General features: G+C 37.9%; 1 pseudogene; it reads right to left on the minus strand.

Annotated features, from left to right (window-relative positions):
* Nucleotides 1-13480: 13480 nt before the first annotated feature.
* LOC120102736 (small nucleolar RNA SNORA17) lies at nt 13481-13574 on the minus strand (annotated as a pseudogene).
* Between the last annotated feature and the right edge of the window lie 12190 nt (nt 13575-25764).

The raw sequence follows: 25764 nt of genomic DNA on the forward strand, positions 1-25764 counted from the left end.
CATGTATAGTCTTTAGGTAGTGGCTTAGTCCCTGGAAGCTCTGGTTGCTTGGCATTGTTGTACTTTTGGGGTCTTGAGCCCCTTCAAGCTCTTCCAGTTCTTTCTCTGATTCCTTCAATAGGGGACCTATTCTCAGTTCAGTGGTTTGCTGCTGGCATTCGCCTCTGTGTTTGCTGTATTCTGGCTGTGTCTCTCAGGAGCGATCTACATCCGGCTCCTGTCGGTCTGCACTTCTTTGCTTCATCCATCTTGTCTAATTGGGTGGCTGTATATGTATGGGCCACATGTGGGGCAGGCTCTGAATGGGTGTTCCTTAAGTCTCTGTTTTAATCTTTGCCTCTCCCTTCCCTGCCAAGGGTATTCTTTTTCCTCATTTAAAGAAGGAGTGAAGCATTCACATTTTGATCATCCGTCTTGAGTTTCGTTTGTTCTAGGCATCTAGGGTAATTCAAGCATTTGGGCTAATAGCCACTTATCAATGAGTGCATACCATGTATGTCTTTCTGTGATTGGGTTAGCTCACTCAGGATGATGTTTTCCAGTTCCAACCATTTGCCTACGAATTTCATAAACTCGTTGTTTTTGATAGCTGAGTAATATTCCATTGTGTAGATGTACCACATTTTCTGTATCCATTCCTCTGTTGAAGGGCATCTGGGTTCTTTCCATTTTCTGGCTATTATAAATAAGGCTGCGATGAACATAGTGGAGCACGTGTCTCTTTTATATGTTGAGGCATCTTTTGGGTATATGCCCAAGAGAGGTATAGCTGGATCCTCAGGCAGTTCAATGTCCAATTTTCTGAGGAACCTCCAGACTGATTTCCAGAATGGTTTTACCAGTCTGCAATCCCACCAACAATGGAGGAGTGTTCCTCTTTCTCCACATCCTCGCCAGCATCTGCTGTCACCTGAGTTTTTGATCTTAGCCATTCTCACTGGTGTGAGGTGAAATCTCAGGGTTGTTTTGATTTGCATTTCCCTTATGACTAAAGATGTTGAACATTTCTTTAGGTGTTTCTCAGCCATTCGGCATTCCTCAGCTGTGAATTCTTTGTTTAGCTCTGAACCCCATTTTTTAATAGGGTTATTTGTTTCCCTGCAGTCTAACTTCTTGAGTTCTTTGTATATTTTGGATATAAGGCCTCTATCTGTTGTAGGATTGGTAAAGATCTTTTCCCAATCTGTTGGTTGCCGTTTTGTCCTAACCACAGTGTCCTTTGCCTTACAGAAGCTTTGCAGTTTTATGAGATCCCATTTGTCGATTCTTGATCTTAGAGCATAAGCCATTGGTGTTTTGTTCAGGAAATTTTTTCCAGTGCCCATGTGTTCCAGATGTTTCCCTAGTTTTTCTTCTATTAGTTTGAGTGTGTCTGGTTTGATGTGGAGGTCCTTGATCCACTTGGACTTAAGCTTTGTACAGGGTGATAAGCATGGATCGATCTGCATTCTTCTACATGTTGCCCTCCAGTTGAACCAGCACCATTTGCTGAAAATGCTATCTTTTTTCCATTGGATGGTTTTGGCTCCTTTGTCAAAAATCAAGTGACCATAGGTGTGTGGGTTCATTTCTGGGTCTTCAATTCTATTCCATTGGTCTATCTGTCTGTCACTGTACCAATACCATGCAGTTTTTATCACTATTGCTCTGTAATACTGCTTGAGTTCAGGGATAGTGATTCCCCCTGAAGTCCTTTTATTGTTGAGGATAGCTTTAGCTATCCTGGGTTTTTTGTTATTCCAGATGAATTTACAAATTGTTCTGTCTAACTCTTTGAAGAATTGGATTGGTATTTTAATGGGGATTGCATTGAATCTGTAGATTGCTTTTGGTAAAATGGCCATTTTTACTATATTAATCCTGCCAATCCATGAGCATGGGAGATCTTTCCATCTTCTGAGGTCTTCTTCAATTTCTTTCCTCAGTGTCTTGAAGTTCTTATTGTACAGATCTTTTACTTGCTTGGTTTAAGTCACACCGAGGTACTTTATATTATTTGGGTCTATTATGAAGGGTGTCGTTTCCCTAATTTCTTTCTCGGCTTGTTTCTCTTTTGTATAGAGGAAGGCAACTGATTTATTTGAGTTAATTTTATACCCAGCCACTTTGCTGAAGTTGTTTATCAGCTTTAGTAGTTCTCTGGTGGAACTTTTGGGATCACTTAAATATACTATCATGTCATCTGCAAATAGTGATATTTTGACCTCTTCTTTTCCGATCTGTATCCCTTTGATCTCCTTTTGTTGTCTGATTGCTCTGGCTAGAACATCAAGAACTATATTGAATAAGTAGGGAGAGAGTGGGCAGCCTTGTCTAGTCCCTGATTTTAGTGGGATTGCTTCAAGTTTCTCTCCATTTAGTTTAATGTTAGCAACTGGTTTGCTGTATATGGCTTTTACTATGTTTAGGTATGGGCCTTCAATTCCTATTCTTTCCAGGACTTTTATCATGAAGGGGTGTTGAATTTTGTCAAATGCTTTCTCAGCATCTAATGAAATGATCATGTGGTTCTGTTCTTTCAGTTTGTTTATATAATGGATCACGTTGATGGTTTTCCGTATATTAAACCATCCCTGCATGCCTGGGATGAAGCTTACTTGATCATGGTGGATGATTGTTTTGATGTGCTCTTGAATTCAGTTTGCCAGAATTTTATTGAGTATTTTTGCGTCGATATTCATAAGGGAAATTGGTCTGAAGTTTTCTTTCTTTGTTGTGTCTTTGTGTGGTTTAGGTATAAGAGTAATTGTGGCTTCGTAGAAGGAATTCGGTAGGGCTCCATCTGTTTCAATTTTGTGGAATAGTTTGGATAATATTGGTATGAGGTCTTCTATGAAGGTTTGGTAGAATTCTGAACTAAACCCGTCTGGACCTGGGCTCTTTTTGGTTGGGAGACCTTTAATGACTGCTTCTATTTCCTTAGGAGTTATGGGTAATCCAAGTACTCTTAGTTCTATCCAGAGAAGATGGCAGATACTTTCAAGTTCAATCCATTTGCCTATGAATTTCGTGAAGTTATTGATTTTGATAGCTGAGTAGTAGTCCATTGTATAGATGTACCACATTTTCTGTATCCATCTCTGGTTTTGGGCTGATATCCACTTATCAGTGAGTGCATACCATGTGTGTTTTTTTGTATTTTGGTTACCTCACTCAGGAAGATATTTTATAGTTCAATTTCTTTGCCTATGAATTGCATGAAATTTTTGATTTTGATCACTGAGTAGTAACCCATTGCATAGATGTGCCATATTTCTGTAATTTTTTCTGTTGAAGGACATCTGGGTTATTTCCAGCTTCTGACTATTATAATTAAGGCTTCTATGGATATAGTGGAGCCTGTGTCTTTGCTGTGTGTTGGAGAATATTTTAGATATTTGCCTAGGAGTGGTATAGCTGGGTCCTCAGTTAGTGCAATGTCCAAATTTCTGAGAAACCTCCAGATTGATTTCCAAAGTGGTTGTACCAGTTTGTAATTCCTACAACAATGGAGGAGTGTTCCTCTTTTTCCACATCCTCACCAGCAACTGTTGTCACCTGAATTTTTTATCTTAACCATTCTGACTTGTGTGAGGTAGAATCTCAGTGTTTTGATTTGCATTTGCCTGATGACTAAAAATATTGAGCATTTCTTTAGGTACTTATCAGCCATTCAATATTTCTCAACTGATAATTCTTTGTTCAGCTCTGTACCCCATATTTTAATAGGGTTATTTATCTCTCTGGAGCCTAACTTCTTGAGTTCTTTTTATATTTTGGATATTTGACTTCTATCAGATATAGGATTGGTAAAGATCTTTGCCCAATCTGTTGTTTGCTGTTTTGTCTTAATGATAGTGCATTTTGCCTTACAGAAGCTTTGCAATTTTACAAGGTCCCATTTGTTGATTCTTGATCTTAGAGCATAAGTCATTGGTGTTTTGATAAGCAAATTTTCCCTAGTGCCCATGTGATTGAGACACTTCCCACTTTTTCTTCTATTAGTTTGTGTGTATTGGGTTTGATTTGGGGGTCCTTGATCCAATAGGACTTGAGCTTTGTACGGGGCAATAAGAATGGCTCAATTTGCATTCTTCCACAAGCTGACATTTTGTTGAACAAGCACCATTCATTGAAAATCCTATTTTTTCCATTAGATTATTTTAACTCCTTTGTCAAATATCAAGCAACCATAGGTGTGTGGGTTCATTTCTGGGTCTTCAATTCTATTCCACTGATCTACCTGCCCATCTCTGTACCAAAACCATACAGTTTTTGTCACCATTGCTCTGTAACACTGCTTGAGGTCAGGAATGGTGATTTCCTCAGAAGTTCTTTTATTGTTGAGTATTGTTTTCACTATCCTGGTTTATATGGTATTACAAAGGAATTTGCAAATTGCTCTTTCTAACTCTGTGAAGAATTGAGTTGCTATTTTGATGGGGATTGCATTAAATCTATAGACTGCTTTTGGCAAAATGACCATTTTTTTACTTATTAATCCTGCCAGTCCATGGGCATGGGGGGTCGTTCCATCTTCTGAGTTCTTCAATTTCTTTCTTCAGAGTCTTCAAGTACTTGTCATACAGATCTTTAACTTGCTTGGGTAGAGTCGCACCGAGGTATTTTATTATATTTGTAGGAGAAATGGGGCCTGATGATGCCAAGTAGTCTTGGTTTCTGTTGCTTAGGTTCTTGTTCTTGCCTCCTGCCATCTGGTCATCTGTGGTCTTAAATGGTCTTGCTGTCTTCTCAGTGGCTTGTCCCTCCTGTAAGGTTGTGTGTCAGCAGTCCTGGAGAATGGCTTTCTCCAAGCAGGATCTGGGTAGAGAGTTTTGTGACACAGGGTCAGCACAAGATGGAGGCAGAATTTAGGAGGATCCTGTCCCAGACTCCAACTTGGTTTTTGTGTCCAGAGGGCTCCAGGTGGGTTTCTCTTGGGCCAGGATTTTTGCAGGAGTGGTGCTCTCACCTCTCCTGTTAGGTTTCTCAGCACATCATTGAGTCCTGTTTTCTTACCTCATTTGATTTGGGTCCAGAGAGCTGTGGGACCGAGTCAGGTCTGTGCACAGGTGGAAACTGGACAGATCCTTCTTCCTAATCTTCTTACTTTGGCTTTAGTTTGCAATAATGCTTCACCACTATGGGATGTCCCAGGAACCAATACAAATTCACAAGTCAATCTTCAAAAATTGAAGATATAGATTACCCTGTATCTAAATATGAGTGACCCTGGTTTGGGAAGACAGATATAAGTTATCACTCTTTCCATGTTCCAACTGTGTAACAGATACATACTTCGTATGGTAACAGAACAAGGAAATTAATGACCTGAGCATTTTAATGCATTGGTAGAAATATTGATAGGACAATTAAATTGAAATGGTGTAATCAGTGATGTAGTCCTCAGATGTGGACAGTATTCTTATTTAGCATGCTGATTGGTGGTACCTTATAGTCTATAAATAATACCTTTTACCTGTTAGTTACAAGGATATTAGGTCAGACAAAGAAGTGGATGAAGAAGAGTGGTTGTTATAGTCTCTAAAAGTTGCCTAAGATAAATTGTAATTAGTCCCTGAACCTGTGACTTTTCTACTTCTACACCACCAGTCAAGATTTCATAAGGTAATCAGCTTAGCAGAATGTTCAGTGGAAGTCATGATTTTTTTCAGGAACATATAGCCATACAGCCCTAGCTCCCACTGTCTAATTATGTGTTACATAAGTGCATAGTACATAGTCTTTGATATGATGCTTTTTATAAATGGGGGTTGAAAGTATGAAACAGTGGTCAGGAACATTTTCTGCTCCTACAGAGGATCTATGTTTCATTCCTAGCCACCACATCAATAGGCTCACAACTATTTCTTCCTTACTCCTCTTTCACATGCCTGAATACAATGCACATAAACTCACTTAGGCACAAACACATCGCACATTAAAAAATATCAGTTAAAAGCACAAATGTTTTTAAATGACACGTGTCATGTTTTACCATCTTAATAACAACTTTGTACATAGGTGGTATTGTTTGTCCTTTTATTAAAGTATATAATTTGATTTTTAAATATTACATATTCCGTGTATTTTGGGGATCGAGTCTTAATGGAGGTTTGGCTGGCTCTCTATAGGATCTTTGCTTTTGAGATACATTAATCAAATAGGTGACCCGAGCCTATAGATGCTAGAAAAGATAAAACCAGATTTAGAAAAATGCAAAAATTTAAAATTTTTGGTGTATGCCATCTATTGTCTTCGAACCTGTGACATTTCTACTTCTATACCACCAGTGAATATTTTATAAGGTAGTCAGCTTAGCAGAAGGTTCATTTGAAGTCATGACTTTTTTCAGGAATATATGTTCATACAATCTTAGCTCCCCTGTCTAATTATGTGTTACATAACTGCATAATACATAGTCCTCGATAAGACTCATGGAAAAATGGGGGTTCAAAGTTTGAAACAGCAGTCAGGAACATTTTGTACTCCTACAGAAGACATGTGTTTCATTCCTAGTCACCACATCAGAAGGCTCACAACTTTCTCCTTTACTCCTCTTTCACCTGCCTGCATACAATACACATAAACTCACTCAGGCACAAGTACATTGCACACTGAAAAAATCATTTAATAAGACATAAATGTTTTTAAATGACACTCTCCATGTTCTACCATCTTATTAAAAAACTGTATATTTGTGCTACTGTTTGTCCTTTTATTAAAGTAAATAAATTGATTTTTAAATATTCCATGTTCCGTGGGTTTTTGGGATTGTGTCTGTATGGAGGTCTCCCTGACTTTCTATAGGTTCTTCGTTTTAGAGACACATTTATCAAATAGGTGATTCAAGCCTATAGATGCTAGAGAAGATAAAACCAGATTTATAAAAAGGCAAAAATTTCATTTTTTGCCATGTGCCATATATTGAATCCCTCATTAGACCAGTCTATAAAATTTGAATATCTTGTTTCTTCACAAACTAGAAATGAAGCTAATTCAGGACTGGTGACATGGCACACCTCATATTATCCTAGTATGGCTACTTTCTTTCATTTAAATCTCTGACTCATCTCCTATTAGGAGATGCTAAAAATTTAATATTTCTGAAATGGAAAAAAATAAAGGAAGAAAGAAAGCACAAGTGGAATTGAGAGGAAATTATTTTGAAATAATTTAATAATGTATGAATAAATATCATCAAATAACACCATATCAATTTTTATAGATTCAATAATAAAAAAAGAATACATTGGTCTTCTCCATAATATTAGCATTTAGATTCTCACCTACCCAGATATCAGGAATATAATAGAAGTATTAAATTCAAGATTTGCCATTCAGGTGTGTCCTCTGTCCCAGGTTTGTGGATAGAAGAATCTTCCTCAGGTGATGTTGGTTTTGGAATGTGTGGTATCTGAAGGAAGATGACTGAGTTGGATTGTATAACCATGGGGGAATATTTCTGTGCAATGCTTGTGTCCTCACTCTCTGGTTCACTCACATACTTGCCTCCTGTCTCTCAGGACAGGGTCGGAAATTTTGTAAAACTACAGAATCACTGTCGTGTGTTGCTGGTTTTTCAGAAATGGTGAGTGGAGCAAATTTGGTGTCATGAAGGTCTCTCACAAAATCTCATAGAAAAGTCCTTGAGACTGGCCAGTGCATGGCATTTTTGAAATCTCTGTAGGTTCATTCTGAAGGCAATGGTTTGATTTCTGATAATGATGCAAAGTATACACAAGATCTTGGAAGAAATTGTTGCCAAGAACCTGGAATGTATTTGCAAAACAGAGTAGACTAAATATGATGCCAACCCAAGATAGAAAACTTGGCTATAAAGGACAAAGTTATAGATTTATGGCTGCCAAAACTTGTGTGATTTCCTGTCAGCATCTTTATTCTCTGCAGGATAGCCATGGTGCCACATGACATATTCTTTACACTGTTTGGTTATGGCCTTACTTTTGTTCAGTTGTTGCTTTGGATTTTTTATATGTCCTTCTAAAATGGGAATGTTCACCATGGTCTATTGTTCATTGGAAATTTATAACTCATTTTCTGCTTTTCTTATTTTCTTCCTTTTTGAAACATGATATCTATGTGTTCAACAGACTGAATTTCCACCGAATATCTTTCTCAATATGTCACAAATCCTACCATTACAGATATTTAATATATTAATCACCTTCTTTTGTGCAAATTTTATATTATCTTATCACTAATATCATTTATTTGATCTCCATGGGCTTATGATGTCACTTTTGAAAATGCAGCATCTGCAAGTACTGGCAGAGCCATAAATAGTCTCAATGTATTTTTTAATCTTAAGATTATTTGGGTGCTAGAGAAATAATATTATAATTTGGACCTACAGCATTTCCCTCAGTGACTATGTTGAAATCTTAAGCCTTAGTACAGTGTGCAATTAGGAAGTGCAAGAAACTGTGAGATTGCCTGTAGTCAGAAACAAAAGGTAACTGCAAGTGTCTCTAAAGAAAAGTTTTTTGTTTTGTTCTTTTGTTTTTGCTTTTGTTCCTAGCACTTGGACTAAAGTGCTATAAGTCACTCTATCTATTTCATTCTTTGAACCAAGCTCCTCTCCTTCATATATGCTCTACTGTCAGGTGAATTCACCACATTCACAGGAACAATGGGCACTCTCTACCAGAGTTCTCTTTTCCATTGTAACAACTCTGTATACTCAACTCCCTCTCTCCCTGTACGAAAAACATATGTGAGTATAGTAGTTTCGCCCATATATTTCAGAGTTTCTATATCATCTTAAACTTGTAAGCCAATTATACCTGAAAGGGCATTTTGGCATGTCAATTTTAATTTTGAAGTTTTAAACTTAGACTTCCATAGTTATAGGAAGTTACTGAGAAGCCAATTATTCCTCAACTATTAGGCAGTACCTTTTCCTCAAAATTTGACCTTTAAAAGTCTGAAAAGAAAAACAGAAGGCATGTTTATTAAGCAACTGATTAGGAACACACACAAATCTTAAGGTGTAAACTGTTTTTTCAAGTTCATTAGTTAGTTGAATGTTGTTAGAAGGTAGCAATGCTGAGTACTGTATCATCAACACATACTTTCATATGTAGTTATAATCCAAACCCAAAATCATCTGTTACTTAATCCAATCTAAAGTAAAGGAAAGTTGAATGTTTCCAGAATTTTGTGATATTTTCATATATCACTAAAGGAGGTATGGTAAGGACTGAGATCCATAATGTGCTGCAAACTAATTGTTCACTTGCTGTTTGAAATTGAGAGGCACTATCATAATTATTTGAGTGAGTTAAAGATCTAATATTTTCTTCTTTGTTGTGTATTCTCTGACTGGAGGATACTCTTCTTTATAACCCCAGTATATCTTTAAATTGTATTATATAAAATAGAGCTTACATACATTAGAAAGGCCATCTCTAACTTTAAATCATTGAATAGAAATACCATTCTCTTTCTCCATCTCTCTCTCTCTTTGTCCCTCTCTGATTCTCTGTCTGTCTGCCTCTGTCTATCTGTCTCTGTATACACACACACACACACACACACACACACACACACACACACACACACACACACAGAGTCTTACTTTGGACCCTCGGACTTAAGCTAAGTGCTGACACGAGTAAGCCTTGCAGCTGTGATGACTGCTAAGTGGTTCCCAATTATTTGCTTATACTCACTGCACAGCTTTTGGGACTTCAAGATAGCTGTTACACCGTGCCAGTATGATTGCATTCAGTATCAGCCTGGACATGAGACCTCTGCTCAGTTTCTTGGGTTCATGTTGTTCCAGTTTCCAGGTAAAATAAATTTAAATGTCAAATTCACAGTTACACGGGCATTTGGGAAATATCCTTTTTTTGTCTAGTTTAACTATGTGCATATTTGACATGTCTCCACTCCTAGGTGCCAGATGTGACATCCAGATGACTCAGTCCCCATCCTCCATGTCTGCATCTCTGGAAGACAGAATGACTATGAGTTGCTGGGCAAGTCATAGCACTAGTAGTAATTTAATATTCTTCCAGCAGAAATCAGGGAAATCTAAGCACCTGATCTATCTTGCAACCAGTTTGGCAGATGGTGTCCAATCAAGGTTCAGTGGCACTGTACGAGGGTCAGATAATTCTGTCACCTACAGCAGCATGGAGTCTGAAGATATAGAAATCTATTATTGTCTATAGTATAAAGAGTCTCCTCTCACAGTGATACAAGTCATTACATAAATCCCCATGGAAGCAGAAGTGAGAGACTAGGCTGTCCCAGCTGCTTCTCCTCTTGAGGGACCCTCTGAAACTCTTTCTCAGATGTCACAGTTCTTTAGCAAAGGTAACAAAGAGTCATTTATTTGTCTAGATAAAGCTAAATCACTCACTTGGACCCTAATTTTCAGTCTTTTAATCTTCAGCAATATAGAGCACCAAATATCTTTTCTGCCTTAACAGAGAACCCTGTCTTTCCTTTTACAGAGTTGTAACATAAGCTGGGACTCATAAAGAACAATTGAAGTTTCTACTGACTTTCCAAGGGCATATTATTAAATAAAAAGTTTGGTTTGTAATTGTCAGTATTTAAGGGTCAGGGAAATATTACCTAGAGAAGCTGGCAGTGGAAAGGAATCTTTGTTTTTCTCAGAAATCCTGGAACCCAAGTGTCAGGGAAAAGGAAGACTGCTTGGCCATCATCTGTGCTGTGTCTTGAAATTCCAGAAGCTGGTACTGATGCTCCCCGCAGTCTGTATCCCTTCACATAGGATTTTTCTGTCTCTTATTTTCAAAGCTCTGCTTACATCAAACAAATACCATTAAGTCATACTCATATGACTTCTTATACCATGGCATGGAGTGGAATTCCTATTTGCCTATATGAAATCATAGATAATAAAGGGTTGTCTTAAAGATGATTCTAGAAATTGTATTATTGAACAGTCGCTATACTGGAGCATAGTTTTAAAACAATCAAAACACCAACACAGGAACAGATTTCTATACTTTACTTACTCATTTCTTTGAAATTGTGTCTGTGTAAGATCTATTTTCTATTTCTTTATGATATCCCATCTATATATCCACCTCTCTGTGTACCTACAGTACACTCAGTCTCTGTTCTCTCTCTCTCTCTCTCTCTCTCTCTCTCTCTCTCTCTCTCTCTCTCTCTCTGTGTGTGTGTGTGTATTTGAAAATGACTCTTTCCCTACTTCCTTTCCTCTCAGCCTCTCTTAGGCTAAATGTTATTTATTTATTTATTAATTTTTCATAATTTTCACACATGTTCTCTAAACACATAACCTGTCCCACCATTTATACCTGTAACCCTTCACCCTTGCACACTATCACCTACCTGATCAGAGAAAAATATCTTGTCATGGAAACTGTAGTGTTTCACAGTGTACTCTACAGTATGCACTTTTGTGTATACTTCAAAGCTTGCAAATCTTCATTGCAATGACTCATTGGCCTGGTTCAAGAGGACCCTGGCTTCTGTTTCTCTATCAGTATTGCCACTTCACTGGGACTTCTACTGGATACCCTGTTGTTGTCCTGTGGAAATCCTGTAGTTTTGATTTATAGGACTTGCTCCATTATGCACTTCAGAAACACATCGATGGGGTAGATGTTGTGGTGGGACAATTCAAAACCCTGACCTAGGCCTGAGGTTATCTTTTCTGTTCAATCCTGCTGTCCACCCTCATGCTCTTGGTGTAGGCTCACCACAACCTCCATAATCAGTGTCAGATCTATCTTGCTGTCCAGGTGAGGTACAGGGCTAATTCTTTCTAAGGATGCAGCTCGTGATAGACATGACCTGTTCTTCCACTCTAATGGCCTTAGGAGCAGTGGAGAAGTGGTGAGAGAGAGAGTAGGAAGGTATGTCTTCCTTGTCTTCACTATTTACAGCTGACAAGAGGTAGGGTCAGCTGTATTGTCCTCAGGCTTTAGGGGCTGGCTCACCTGCATCCTGAATAGGTAGGGTCAGGTCTAATGTGCTGCCCAGGTTAGATGCAGGGCTTTCTGTCTAAAGTGCTGTGGGAACTGAGGGTCAGAGACAGTTTTCCTGTTCTCATAACCACATTGAGGCCAACTCTCCTGTCCTCTTCCAGAAGCAAGGGCAAAATGGAGAGGATGTGATTTCTCTCTCCCACTGCACAGCAGCAGTGTCAGGGCCAGCTCCTCCACACTCATGCCCTCAAGACTAACTCCCTTACAATCTTCCCATCCAGGGTCAGCTCTGCTATGCTGTCCAGGTGAGATTCAAGGTCTAGTCTCTGGAATGCTGCAGCAGATAAGAGACAGAACTCAAACTACAATATCCTCGGAGCTGGACTTTCTGCCTGTTGTAGGTGGTCAAAGTTGAGAAGGGACATCTCTCCATTGTGTATGTCACCACATGTCAGAGAAGTGGCAGAGCCAGCTTTCTCATGTCCAGCTCCTCTGTCCCCTGCCATCAGGACCAGCTCTATACTGCTGCTTAGGCAAGTTGCCCGGTATGCTGTCCTGATTTATGCACCTGAAGAAGGCAAATCCCACTCTCCTGTTTTCATGATGGCAGCAAAATGTCTCCTGCTTGCCAAAGGTGGTAGTGTGTGAGGAGCACCTCTCTCTCTCTCTCTCTCTCTCTCTCTCTCTCTCTCTCTCTCTCTTTCTCTCTCTCTTACCTCTGTCTTTCATTCTTGCCCTGCAGAAGAAAAGTGCTAAGGCAAGCTATCTCATGCTTGTTTCTATCTTCTGGGCCCTATCACACACACTTCCTACAATGTGTGAACTCTGATTTTCCCAAGTACTACATGTGGCTAGGACCAGGGTCAGCTTTCCTACTCCCATGTCCCTATGACCAGCTGTACTACAATGAGCAGGTGAGGGGTAGAGCCAGTTTTGCACTGCCCTCAGACATCAATATGTCCCCAGGGCAGCAGCTCAGTCCATCTCTGTCTACTTGGACTTTGATGGTAACTGACCCTGCTGCTACAGGACCAAGAACCCTTTCTTGGTCTCAGGTGCATCCTCAGCTACACCCATCATCTGTTCCTCATAACTCTTGAGTCTCCAGTTCTGCCTCTCTTCTCTGTGCCCACATCCTTCTGCTTCTCCTTTCTCACTTCTCTACCCATTTTTTGCTTCTCTTAGCTCTGCCTATGGTATCTGAGTATCTGATGTTGTCAGAAGGAGTGGTGTAAGGAGTGCTATGTCCTTTTTGGTTATTTTGGTTCTAGGCGGGGATCATCTGAGGCATGGTCTGTTTCTCAGGCCTCTGTTCAGCTAGACTGGTGGTCATCTAATTTTAGTTCCTTTTTTGGGCCCCATGTTGTCAGTGTGGTGGTCATCTTGTGCTTGCTCTTTGCTGTTTGCCAGAGTTGTCCATTTCACTCCTGCCTAGGGATGATGGTCCTAAGTGTGGTTCTTCTAGTTTCTGTCTTTCTGTTATTGGATACAGTCTGGGCCTGCCTGGCTCCATTCTGGTTGTCTTTTTGGGATTTCTGTTTTCAGGGAATGCTAGACTACTAGTAATTCAGATATGTCAGAATACTGATCAGAGACACATCCTCTCTCTTTTATGCCACCTACTGACACATGTGTGGCACAAAAAACAAACAAACAAACAAAAAACAAAACAAAAAACAAAACAAAACAAAACAAAACACCACCAATAACAACAACAACAACAACAACAAAAAACCCCTGCTATACCTGTAGGTGGCAGAAGTACACTACAATTGAAATTAGTGCAATTTTAATACAACCAAGAAGAATAAAGTGAGAAGATATAATACCGATTTTCTAGTCCTCATATTTTTTGCTGTCATTTAACTTTCCACATAAATTCTAGACTGAATTTACCAGCATTTAAAACTCTTACATGCATATTATTGGCATTACATTGAGTTTATTTGCAAATTGGAGATGATATACTTTTAAAAGCCATTTATGAGACTGGAGAGAACATCCAGTGGGTAAGAGCATTTGTGCTCTTGATAGGGGCCTGTGATTGATTCTTACACATTAGGTGACCCAATACTGTCTTTATCTTCATTTCAAGAGAATTCAGTACCATCTTATGTTCTTTGAGGGACAGTTACATAATGCCTTTACAAAATCATAAGCAAACGTATATAAGTTTTTAAAGAACAGAAGTCCTCATTATGACCACAGATATATTCTGTGTTCACTTCTGTGTCCCTTAATGTTCAAGGGATATTTTGCTACCCTCAAAGTCTATAGAGAAAAATTCCTCCCTTTAGGAAATACAGAAAATACAGGCAAATAGAAGGAAGCACTTAAAGAGGAAACACATAAATGCCTTAAAGAAATACAAGAAAATACAATCAAATAGGTGAAGTAATTGACCAAAAACCCAAGATCTAAAAATGGAAATAAAAACAATAGTGAAATCACAAATGGAGGAACCAAGGAGATGGAAAACCTAGGAAAGACATCAGAAGCTACAGATTCAAGCATCTCGAAAAGTTCACAGGGCATTGAAAAGACAATCTTAGACATAGAAAATATCAACGCCTCAGTCAAGGAAATAGAAAGTGTAAAAAGCTCCTAACCCAAATCATTTAGGACATTTGGAGCACAAGGAAAAGACCAAATCTAAGCATAATAGGAATAGAAGACAGTGAAGATTCCTACAACAAAAGGCTAGAAAGCATCTTCAACAAACTCATAGAAAAAAAAAACCTTTCTTAACCTTAAAAAAGATGGCCATAAACATAAAAGAGGCCTACAGAACCACAAAGAAATTGGACCAGAAAAGAAAATTCTTTCTCCATGTAATTATAAAAACACTAAATTCAACAGAAAGAATATTAAAAGTTGTAAGGGAAAAGGCCAAGTTCATATAAATGCAGATATATGGGTGTAAGATCAGACATCTCAACAGACACTCAAAACTATAAGATGTTGGGCAGATCACTTACAGACCTGAAAATAACACAGATGCCAGCTCAGTTTACTCTACCCATCAAAAATATCAATTACCATAAATGGAGAAACTAAAATATTTCATGACAAAACAAATGTAAACAGACTAAATCTAAAGTATCTTTGCTATTTTGTGTCATATAAGTACTGTCATGATTTTATTTTATTTTATTTCTGTAGATTACTTGGGTTTGGGTATTAGGTATACACATTTTCAGTGTGACTTTTTTTCTAATAAATATATTTTTTTATTTTTTATTATATATTTCCTTTTTTTGCATATCAAATATTTTCCTCTTTGATGATTTCCTCTCCGGAAACTGTCTATCTCATCTCCCTATTCCTGCTTCTATGAGGATGCTTTCCCATCCACCCACCTACTCCATTCTGCCTCCAGGCTCTGGCAATTCCCTATATCCAGCCTTCACAGGACCACATATGCTGTTGTAGCCGTGGGTCTCTCCACGTGTCCTCCTTGGTTGTTGGTTTAGTCCCTGGGAGCTCTTCTAATGAACACAAATTGCTTTATAATCATTCCATTCCTGATTCCTTCCAAATGTGCTAGAGAGTCTTCCTCCATTTCCTCCATTAGAGGGAGGAATAGCTCTTGCTTTTTTACTACAGTGATCGCAACTCAGGCTCTATTTCCATAAGGTCTTTAATTTTCTATTTTCAAATAGTTGTGCTCTCATAGGTAGTTTCAAAAAGTAATAAACAGGAATTCTGTACCTTGTACACAACTTTCTTGGGTTGATATTCTTTTAAATAGAATAAATGAGGAAATTGAAAGAATTTTCATATTACTAATGAACTCACTTGCATTTATTTGCTCCCAGTGCATGTCGTGTGACATTTGTTGTGTCTCTAAGTATACTGGTCATGTAACTAGTCTGTGTTTTCAGAGCCATAATTATTTATTCACCTGTACTTCTACCACAGAACTCATTGGAGTCAGTAACCTTTTCCCTATTCATAGCAAGGGCTACAGAAAAAGCCTCACACAATATGTACAATTTGCTATTGGTCTATTTTACTCTGGAGCCTTGCCAAGCTGTGTGCACGAAGAATTAGCTTTTCTTTGCTTACAAGTAGCAGTCCATGGTATTGAAATACACCACTTCATCATGTTACTAGAGGAGGAACATTTAAGAACTTACCTAGTTCTAGCTGCTTCTGGAAGAACTTTCTTTTTATTTTGCATTTATTTATTTATTTATTTATTTATTTATTTATTTATTTATTTATTTATTTATTTATTTATTTATTTTTACACTTCAGATTTTATTCCCCTCCCTGTGCACCCCCAGTTCCACATCACATACCTCCAATTCCTCCACACTTCCACCCCCACCCCTGTCTGCACAAGGCTGTCCCTACCCCACCTACCCCATTAGAACTCTAAATGTCCTGGGGCCTCCAGTCTCTTGAAGATTCGGTGCATCTTCTCTGACTGAACCCAAACCAGCAGAACTCCTCTGCTGTTCATGTGTTGGAGGCCTCATCTCAGCTGGAGTATGCTGCCTGGTTGGTGATCCATTGTCTGAGAGATATCGGGAGTTCAGGTTAATTGAGACAACTCTCTCTGGGTTGCCCCCTCTTCAGTTTCCTCCAGCTTTTCCCTAATCTAAGCAGATGGGTCAGCTACTTCCGTTCATTGGATGAGTGCACATATCTGCATCTGACTCAGCTCCTTTTTGGGTCTTTTGGAGAGCAGTAATGATAGGTCCCTTTTTTGTGAGAACCCTGTAGCCTCAGTAATGGTGTCAGATCTTGGGGCTTCCCCTTGATCTGGATCCCACTTTGGGCCTGTCGCTGGACCTTCTTTTCCATAGGCTCTTCTCCATTTCCATTCCCGCATTTCTTTCAGACACGAACATACGGATCAGAGCTTTGACCTATGGGATAGCAAACCCATCCCTCACTTGATTCCCTGTGTTACTGCCGGAGGATGGTTCAATAAGTCCCCTCTCCCCACTGTGGGCCATTTCATCTACGGTCCCCCCTTGAGTTCTGAGGATATCTCACTTCTCAGTTCTCTGGTACATTCTAGAGTGGCTTCCCAACTTCCTTCCTCCTTAGGTGGCCTGTTTCCATTTTGCCTGCTGACCCTCAGGGCTTCAGTCCTTCTTTCCCACCCCATACCAGATCACATCCTCCTCTCCTGCCACCCCATCCCCTTTTCCTCCTCTGTTCCTCCCTCCTTCCCTCCCCATTTCTGGTTCCTTTCTTCTCTTTTCCAAGTGGGACTGATGTGCCCTCATTTGGACTCTTCAGCTTGTTGACATTTTGGAAGAACTCTTGTCAAGCACTTTTTACTTTTACTAATTTGGATGTGAAAATGAGTTTTCATTTCTCTGCAATAGACCCAAGTTCTTTTTTAAAACTTGAATTATATAATAATTATTCTTTTAGTGGTAGAAATATTTGCAAAATACTTTGGAGTGTTATCACTTTATAATCTCATTAAAAATATTTGATTATCCACTTCTCTTGATTCCTTACAATCATGATGCTAATACTATATTTTAAATTTTCCCATTACATCTGTAGATTTAAAAAGATTTTCTATACTAAGTTATGTTATTTAACTTTTTTTTTTTTAAAAATCAGTGTCTTCTTTATATCTTATTCAGGGAATTATTTATGCCTACATTTTCCAGTGTTTGGATTAGACTATATTGTTAATGCTGTGATTTTATTCATTTTGATTTTTTTTTCTTTTTTACATCCTAAATAAAAGACCACAGTTGAATCCATAATTTCTGTGCATTGCATTTCAGGATGTAATCCATCATTACGCCCACCAGCTAAATTCTATTGTAGACTCAAATTTTTGAGGTCTAAAGAATTAATATCTCCTCTTATGTATTTGCAATTATGTCAGCAAACCACACAAAATCAACTCATCATTATTTGCATCTTTTTGGCTCTATAAGCACATTTTCACTTACAGGCTATTATTTGATTAAATTGTGGATTTTAAGTAATGTCATTTTTGCTACAGTAAATAAGCACTTACATGTATTTTAACTTATTCTCTCTACACACCACTCTCTTGGAACATTTTATTGAATTAATTATACTCTATCAAAATTATTATGAATATATAATTTCATATAAAGTTGGATTTCTTCTTGATGTGTTTTCCTTGATTTTTCTTTCTTTTTATAATTGGGTTTTTTATATTTTCATTTCAAATGTTATTCCCTTTCCTGGTTTCCCTTCCTATCTGATCCCCCCTCCCCATTCTTCTATGAGGGTGTTCAACCTCGCAAACCACCCCCTTCCTACCGCCCCCCTGACATTCCCCTATTCTGAAGGTCCAGCCTTGGCAGGACCAAGGACTTTTCCTCCCACTGGTGCCCAACAAGGCCATCCTATGATACATATGCAGTTTGAGCGATGGGTCTGTCCATGAGTATCCTTTGGGTAGAGGTTTTGTCCTTGGGAGTTCTGGTTGGGTGGTATTATAGTTCTTATGGGGTTGAAAGCTGCTTCAGATCCTTCAAACCTTATTCTAACTCCTCCAATGGTGTCCACATTCTCACTTCAATGGTTGGTTGCTAGCATTCACTTTGTATTTGTCATGCTCTGGTTGAGATTCTCAGGAGAATCTCATATATATATGGACTGGATATCCAGGTACCAGGTTGGGCAGGGCCTGGTCATTGCTGCAGCCTGTGCTCCAAATTTTGTCTCCATATCTCCTCCTAGGAATAATTTTATTTCCCTTTTAAAGAGGACTGCAGTCTATGGATTGTATCTTGGGTAATTCGAGGTTGGGTGCTAATATCCACTTAAAAGTGAGTATATACCATGTGTGGTTTTGGTGATTAGGATACCTCACTCAGGATGATATTTTTCTAGCTCATCCATTTGGCATAGAATTCAAGAAGTCATTGTTTTGATAGCTGAGTAGTACTCCATTTTGTAGATATACCACAATTTCGGTATCCTTTACCCCGTTGAAGGGTATCTGTTTTTTTTTACCAGCTTCTAGCTATTATAAATAAGGCTGTTATCAACATAGTGGAGTATGTGTCCTTGTTCAATGTTGGAACATCATTTCGGTATATGTCCAGGAGAGGTATAGCTGGGTCCTCAGGTACTACTATATCTAATTTTCTGAGGAACCTCTAGACTGATTTCCAGAGTGGTTGTACCAGCTTGTAATCACACAAACAACGTAGGAGTTTTCCTCATTCTCCACATCCTTGCCAGCATCTGTTGTCACCTGAGTTTTTGATCTCAGTCATTCTGACTGGTGTGAGGTGGAATATCAGGGTTGTTTTGATTTGCATTTCCCTGATGACTAAGGATGTTGAACATTTCTTAGGTACTTCTCAGAAATTTGATAATCCTTAGGTGAGAATTCCTTCTAAGACTATACCCCAATATTTAATAGGGTTATTTGATTCTCTGGAGTATACCTTCTTTATTTCTTTGTGTATATTGGATATTATCCCTCTATCGGATGTAGGGTAGGTAAAGATCTTTTCCCAATCTGTTGGTTGCCGTTTTGTCCTAATGACAGAGATTTGCCTAGCAGAAGCTTTGCAATATTCTGAGGTTCCATTTGTTTATTTTTGATCTTATTGCATAAGCCATTGGTTGTTTTTTTTTTCAGGACAATTTCTGCAATGCCCATGTGTTCAAGGCTCTTCCCAATTTTTCCTTCTATTAGTTTGAGTATATCTGGTTTTATGTGAAAGTTCTTGATCCACTTAGACTTAAGCTTTGTACAGGGCATTAAGAATGGGTCAATTTGCATTCTTCTACATGCTGACCTCTAGTTCAACTAGCATCATTTGTTGAATATAATATCATTTTTTCCATTAGATGGTTTTAGCTCCTTTGTCAAAGATCAAGTAATCATAAATGTGTGGGTTCATTTCTGGGACTTCAATTCTATTCCATTGATCTACCTTACTGTCTGTGTCCAATACCAAAGTTTTTAATAAATATTGTTCTCTAATACAGCTTGAGGTCAGGGATGGTGATTACCCACAAACTTCTTTTATTGTTGGGGATTGTTTTAGCTATCCTGGGTTTTTTCTTATTTCACATGAATTTGCAAATTGCTGTATCTAATTCTATGAAGAAATGAATTGGAATTTTGAATGGGATTGCATTTACTTTGTAGATTGATTTTGGCAAAATGACAATTTTTACTGTGTTAATTCTGCCAAACCATGAGCATGAGAGGTCTTTCCATCTTCTGAGATCTTCTTCAGTTTCTTTCTTCAAAGACTTGAAATTCTTGCCATACATATTTTTCACTTGCTTGGTTAGAGTTATACACTGATCTATTTTATGTTATTTGTGACTATTGTGAAGGGTGTCATTTCCCTAATTTCTTTTTCAGCCCATTTATCCTTTGAATAGAGGAAGGCTACTGATTTCTTTGAGTTAATTTTATACCCAGACACTTTGCTGAAGTTGTTCATCAGGTTTAGTAGTTCTCTGGTTGAAATTTTGTGGTCACTTAAGTATACTATGTTGTCATCTGCAACAGTGATATTTTTACTTTTTCCTTTCCAATTTTATTGCTTTTACTTCCTTCTGTTGCCTAATTGCTTTGCCTTGGATTTTGAGTACTATATTGAATAAGTAGGGAGAGAGTGGATAGCCTTGTCTAGTCCCTGAATTCAGTGGGATTGCTTCAAGTTTCTCTCCATTTAGTTTGATGTTGGCTACTGGTTTGCTGTATATTGCTTTCACTGTGTTTAGGCATCGGCCTTGAATTCCTGACCTTACCACGATTTTTAACATGAAGGAGTGTTGAAAATTGTCAATTGCCTTTTCATCATCTAACGAGGTGGTCATATGCTTTATTTCTTTGAGTTTGTATACACAGTGGATTATGTTGATGGATTTCTATATATTGAACCATACCTGCATCCCTGTGATGAAGCCTATTTGAGGATGATGGATAATAGTTTTGATGTCTTCTTGGATTCAGATTTCAAGAATTTTATGGAGTATTTTTGCGTCAATATTCATAAGGAAAATTGGTCTGAATTTCTCTTTGTTGGATCTTTGTGTGCTTTATGTGTAAGCATAATTATGGATTCATAGAAGGAATTTGGTAGTGACCCTCCCATTTCTATTTTGTGGAAAAGTTTGGACAGTACTGGTATTAGGTCTTCTATGAATTCCTGATAGAATTCTGCAGTAAACACATGTGGTCCTTGACTATTTTTGGTTTGTAGACTTTTAATAACTACTACTTCTTTAGGAGTTACAGAACTGTTTAGATGGTTTATCTGATCTAGATTTTACTTTGTTACATGTTCTCTGTCTAGGAAATTGTCCACTTCATACAAATTTTCCTGTTTCATATGAATATGCTTTTGTAGTAGGATTTGAGATTTTTTGAAATTTCCTCAGATTCTGTTTTTATGTTTCCTGTTTCATTTCTGATTTCACTAAGTTGCATACCCTCTCTGTGACCTCTGGTTAGTCTGGCTAAGTGTTTATCTATCTTGTTGATTTTCTCAAAGAAACACCTCCTGGTCTTGATGATTCTTTATATAGTTCTTTTTGTTTCTACTTGGTTGATTTCAGCCCTGAGTTTGCTTATACCCTCTGATCTATTCCTTTTGGGTGTATTTCCTTCTTTTTGTTCTAGTGCTTTTTTTTTTTCAGTTTTTTTTCTTTTTTTTTCCAGTTTTCTTTTTTTTTTTATTAACTTGAGTGTTTCTTATTTACATTTCGAGTGTTATTCCCTTTCCTGGTTTCCAGGCAAACATCCCCCTAATCCCTCCCCCTCCCCTTCTTTATGGGTGTTCTAGTGCTTTTAGGTGTGCTGTCGAGCTGCTAGTGTATGCTTTCTCCAGTTTCTTTTTGCAGGCACTTAGAGCTATGAGTTTTCCTCTTAGCACTGCTTTCATTGTGACACTTCACAATGTGCCTTCATTTTCACCAAATCTTAAAAACTCTTTAAATATTTTATTTCTTCCTTGAACTTGCTTTATCATTAATTAGTGCATTGTTCAATTTCCATATGTATGTGGGTCTTCTGTCTTTTTTGTTGTTATTGATGACCAGCCTTAATCCGTTGTTATCTGATAGGATACATGGGATTTTTTCAATCATCTAGTATCTGTTGAGGCCTGTTTTGTGACCAATTATTTGGTCAGTATTGGACAAAGAATCATTAGGTGCTGAGAACAATGTATATCCTTTTTTTTAGGATGAAATGTTCTATAAATATCAGTTAAAATCTTTTGGTTCATAACTTCTGTAAGTTTCTCTATATCTCTCTTTAGTTTCCACTTCCATTATCTTTCCATTGATGGGAATGGGTTGGTGAAATCTCCCACTATTATTGGGTGAGATGTAATGTGTACTTTGTGCTTTAGTAAGGTGTCTTTTATGAATGTAGGTGCCCTTGCATTTGGAGCATAGATATTCAGGATGGAGAGTTCATCTTGGTTGATTTTTCCTTTGATGAACATGAAGTGTCTTTCCTTATCTTTTTTGATTAAGTTTGGCAAAAAGTTGATTTTATTACATATTAGAGTGGCTACCCCTGCTTATTTTGTTGGACTCTTTTCTTGGAAAATTCTTTTCCAGTCTTTTACTTTGTGGCATTGTCTGTCTTTGTCACTGAGGTATATTTTCTTCGTGCATAAAACATTGGGTTCTCTTTACGTATCCAGTCTCTTTGTCTTATCATTTTATTGGGTAATGAGTCCATTGATGTTAAGTGATATTAGGGAATAATGATTGTTGTTCCATGTTATTTTTGTTGTTAGAGGTGGAATTATGGTTTTTTTGTCTCTCTCCTTTTGTGTTTTTTGCAAGAAGATGACTTTGTTGCTTTTTCTAGGGTATAGTCTCCCTGTGTTGGAGTTTTCCTTGTCTTATTCTTTGTAGTGCTAGGTTTGTGGAAAGATATTGTGTAAATTGGTTTTTTTCATGGAATATTTTGGTTTTTCCATCTATGTTAATGGAAGTTTTGCTGGATATAGTAGCCTGGACTGACATTTGTGTTCTCTTAGGTTCCGTATGACATCTGTCCAGGATCTTCTGGATTTCATATTCTCTGGTGAGAAGTCTTGTGTGATTCTGATAGATCTGCCTTTATATGTTAATTGACCTTTTCCCTTTCCTGGTTTTAATATTCTTTCTTTGGTTTGTGCATTTGGTGTTTTGATTATTATATGAAAGGAGGAATTTCTTTTCTGTTCCAATCTATTTGGAATTCCATAGGCTTCTTGTATGATTATGGGTATCTCTTTCTTTAGGTTAGGGAATTTTTCTCCTATAATTTTGTTGAAAATACTTTCTGGCCCTTTAAGTTGGTAGACTTCACTCTCTTCTCTACCTTTTATCCTTACAATTGGTCTTCTTCTTGTGTCCTGGATTTCCTGGGTGTTTTGGGTTAGGGGCTTTTTACTTTTTACCTTTTCTTTGACCATTCTGTCAGTGTATTCTATGGTATCTCTCTGATGTTCTCTCTTCTCTCTATTGTATTCCATTGGTGATGCTTTTGCCTACGACTACTGATTTATTTCCTATATTTCCTATTTTCTAGTTTGTCTCCTTTTGTGATATTTTTATTTGTTCTCTTTCTATTTTTAAATCCTGAATGGATTTGTTCAATTCCTTCACCTATTTTGCTGTGTTTTCCTGTAATTCTTTAAGGGATTTTTTTGTGTTTCTTCTTTAAGGGCTTCCTTTTGTTTACCTGTGCTGTCCTGTATTTCTTTAAGGGAGTTATTGATGTCCTTCTTAAAGGTCTCTATCATCATCATGAGACGTGATTTTAAATCCAAATCTTGCTTTTCTGGAGTGTTTTGATATCCAATATATGCTTTGGTGGGCAAACTGGGCTCTGATGATGCCAAGTATTTTTTGTTTCTGTTGCTTAGTTTCCTGTGCTTGCATCCCACCATCAGGTTGCCTCTGGTGTTAGCTTGTCTTGCTGTCTCTGACAGTAGCTTGACCCTCTTCTATGCCTGTGTGTCAGCACTCCTGTGGGCCTGTTTTCTTATAGCTGGATATGGCTACAAAAGCTGTAGGACCAGGCAAGTTCAGGAAACAGGCAGAAGTCAGAAGGCCCCTTTTCATTCTGCTCCTGGGTTTGTGTGTCAGATCCCTCAGAGCAGAAGAGTTGGTTTTACCTCTGCTCTCAGGTGTGTCAGTGCTCCTCCTGGTGACTGGCTTTCACCTTTGGGTGCAGTCAGAAACTGAATGGTTCCTGCCTCTGACTTAAGCAAGCTTCTGTTTGTATTGGTTTTATATGATCTTATAGCTAAAGTCATTTCTAAGTTCCAGGATGCTTTTGACTTCACTTTTTTTTAAATTCAAGAGCTGTAATGATTGACAGGTTCATAATTTGTTTCAATATATTTTTTTATTTAGTAAAATGATGAAGATTTGTGGGCAGTGGAAATAATGTTATAATTTGAATCTACAGTGTTCTCAAATGCCCAGTTGAAAGCTTAATCTTTAGTGGATTATACAATTAGGAAACATTAGGAGATGGAAGAAAATAAGAGATTCCTTAGATCAAAAAGTAACTGCATAGTGTTTCTGAAGAAAAGTTATTTTTTGATTTTTCTTTTTGGATTTTCATTTTGCTTTTGCACTTGTACTTTAGTCTTTCATGGTCACTCTGTATCATTTTCATTCTTTCACTCTTTAACAAAGCTACTCTCTTTGTGTACCCTCTGCCAACATTCTTTTTGTCTACTCAGGTCCAGAAGCAATACTTTGGAGTTAAGATGGGTAGATATTTGAGATTCTGTCAGAGAAAAGACCCCTGTTCTCCTTTGAACTTATCTTTTAAGATTTTCTTCCCAGTGATGTTCATAGCTGACAATCAGTATTTTATAGCAATGAATAACTCTGAAACTCTCTCCTCTGAAAGTTTTCACATTGTAACCACCTGATAACAATGTGAGAAATGTTGGAATATTAAGGAAAGTCACAGGTTTAGAGAAATCAAAGAAAGTGTTTTCAAATGGCACTCTATGGCTAAATTTCAATGACTTCATAAATGATTAAAAATAGAATTTCCCAGATTATTCCTGAGTTGATTAAACTTGAAGGCTCCAGGCAGGTTCCTCTGAGCAGAAGTGGCGGTGTTAACTCTGCTCTCAGGTGTATCAGCATTCCTGGAGTCTGGCTTTCAGCACCAGGCACAGGGAGAAACAAGAAAGTTCCCGTTTCTGACTGCTCCTGAGTTTCTGTTTAGAGAGGAGTCCAGGTGGGTCCTCTTAGGACAGGAATATGAACAGAAGGGGTTGTCTCTTCTGAGCTGTGTGAGTTATCTTAAGAAGCTCTTGAATGTTTTCAGAAGTTAGCACTTTTCACTATTTTACTATTAGTGCAAACTGTCCTAGGCAGGTAAAATCCAAAACAAAGTTATGTAGTTCTTAATGCAATCTAAGGTCGATTTGGAAAGAAAAGCTGGATGTTTCTGGAATTCTTTTCATATTTGCACATAACATTAAAGTGGCTGTATAAGAATGCAGATTCCACATTCCCTATAAACCAATAAAACTTGTTTTAGGTTAAGATGAATTGTCATCGTCCTCTTATCGTGAATTGAGAGTGTTCTGAGAGAATCTTGCTCGATTTTATTGCTATCAGGTGAATACTCAGACATATCTTCCATGCCTCAAAATCATAGAAAGAAACGTGTAAAATTATTAGATATTAGCAGATAAGAGTGCAGAACAGAGATGGAGACAGTGAATTCAACATTACTATTAATCCATACAAAAACTGCTGCATGGCACTCCTGAGGGTGATAGTGTTTTGCATATTGAAGAACCTGCCTTATGACTAGGTATTTCTTCTCACATATCACTCATGTCCAGGCCCTTGGAAAATC

The sequence above is a fragment of the Rattus norvegicus genome, chromosome 4, assembly GCF_021556685.1.
Source record: "Rattus norvegicus strain SHRSP/BbbUtx chromosome 4, alternate assembly SHRSP_T2T, whole genome shotgun sequence".
NCBI classification, from domain to species: domain Eukaryota; kingdom Metazoa; phylum Chordata; class Mammalia; order Rodentia; family Muridae; genus Rattus; species Rattus norvegicus.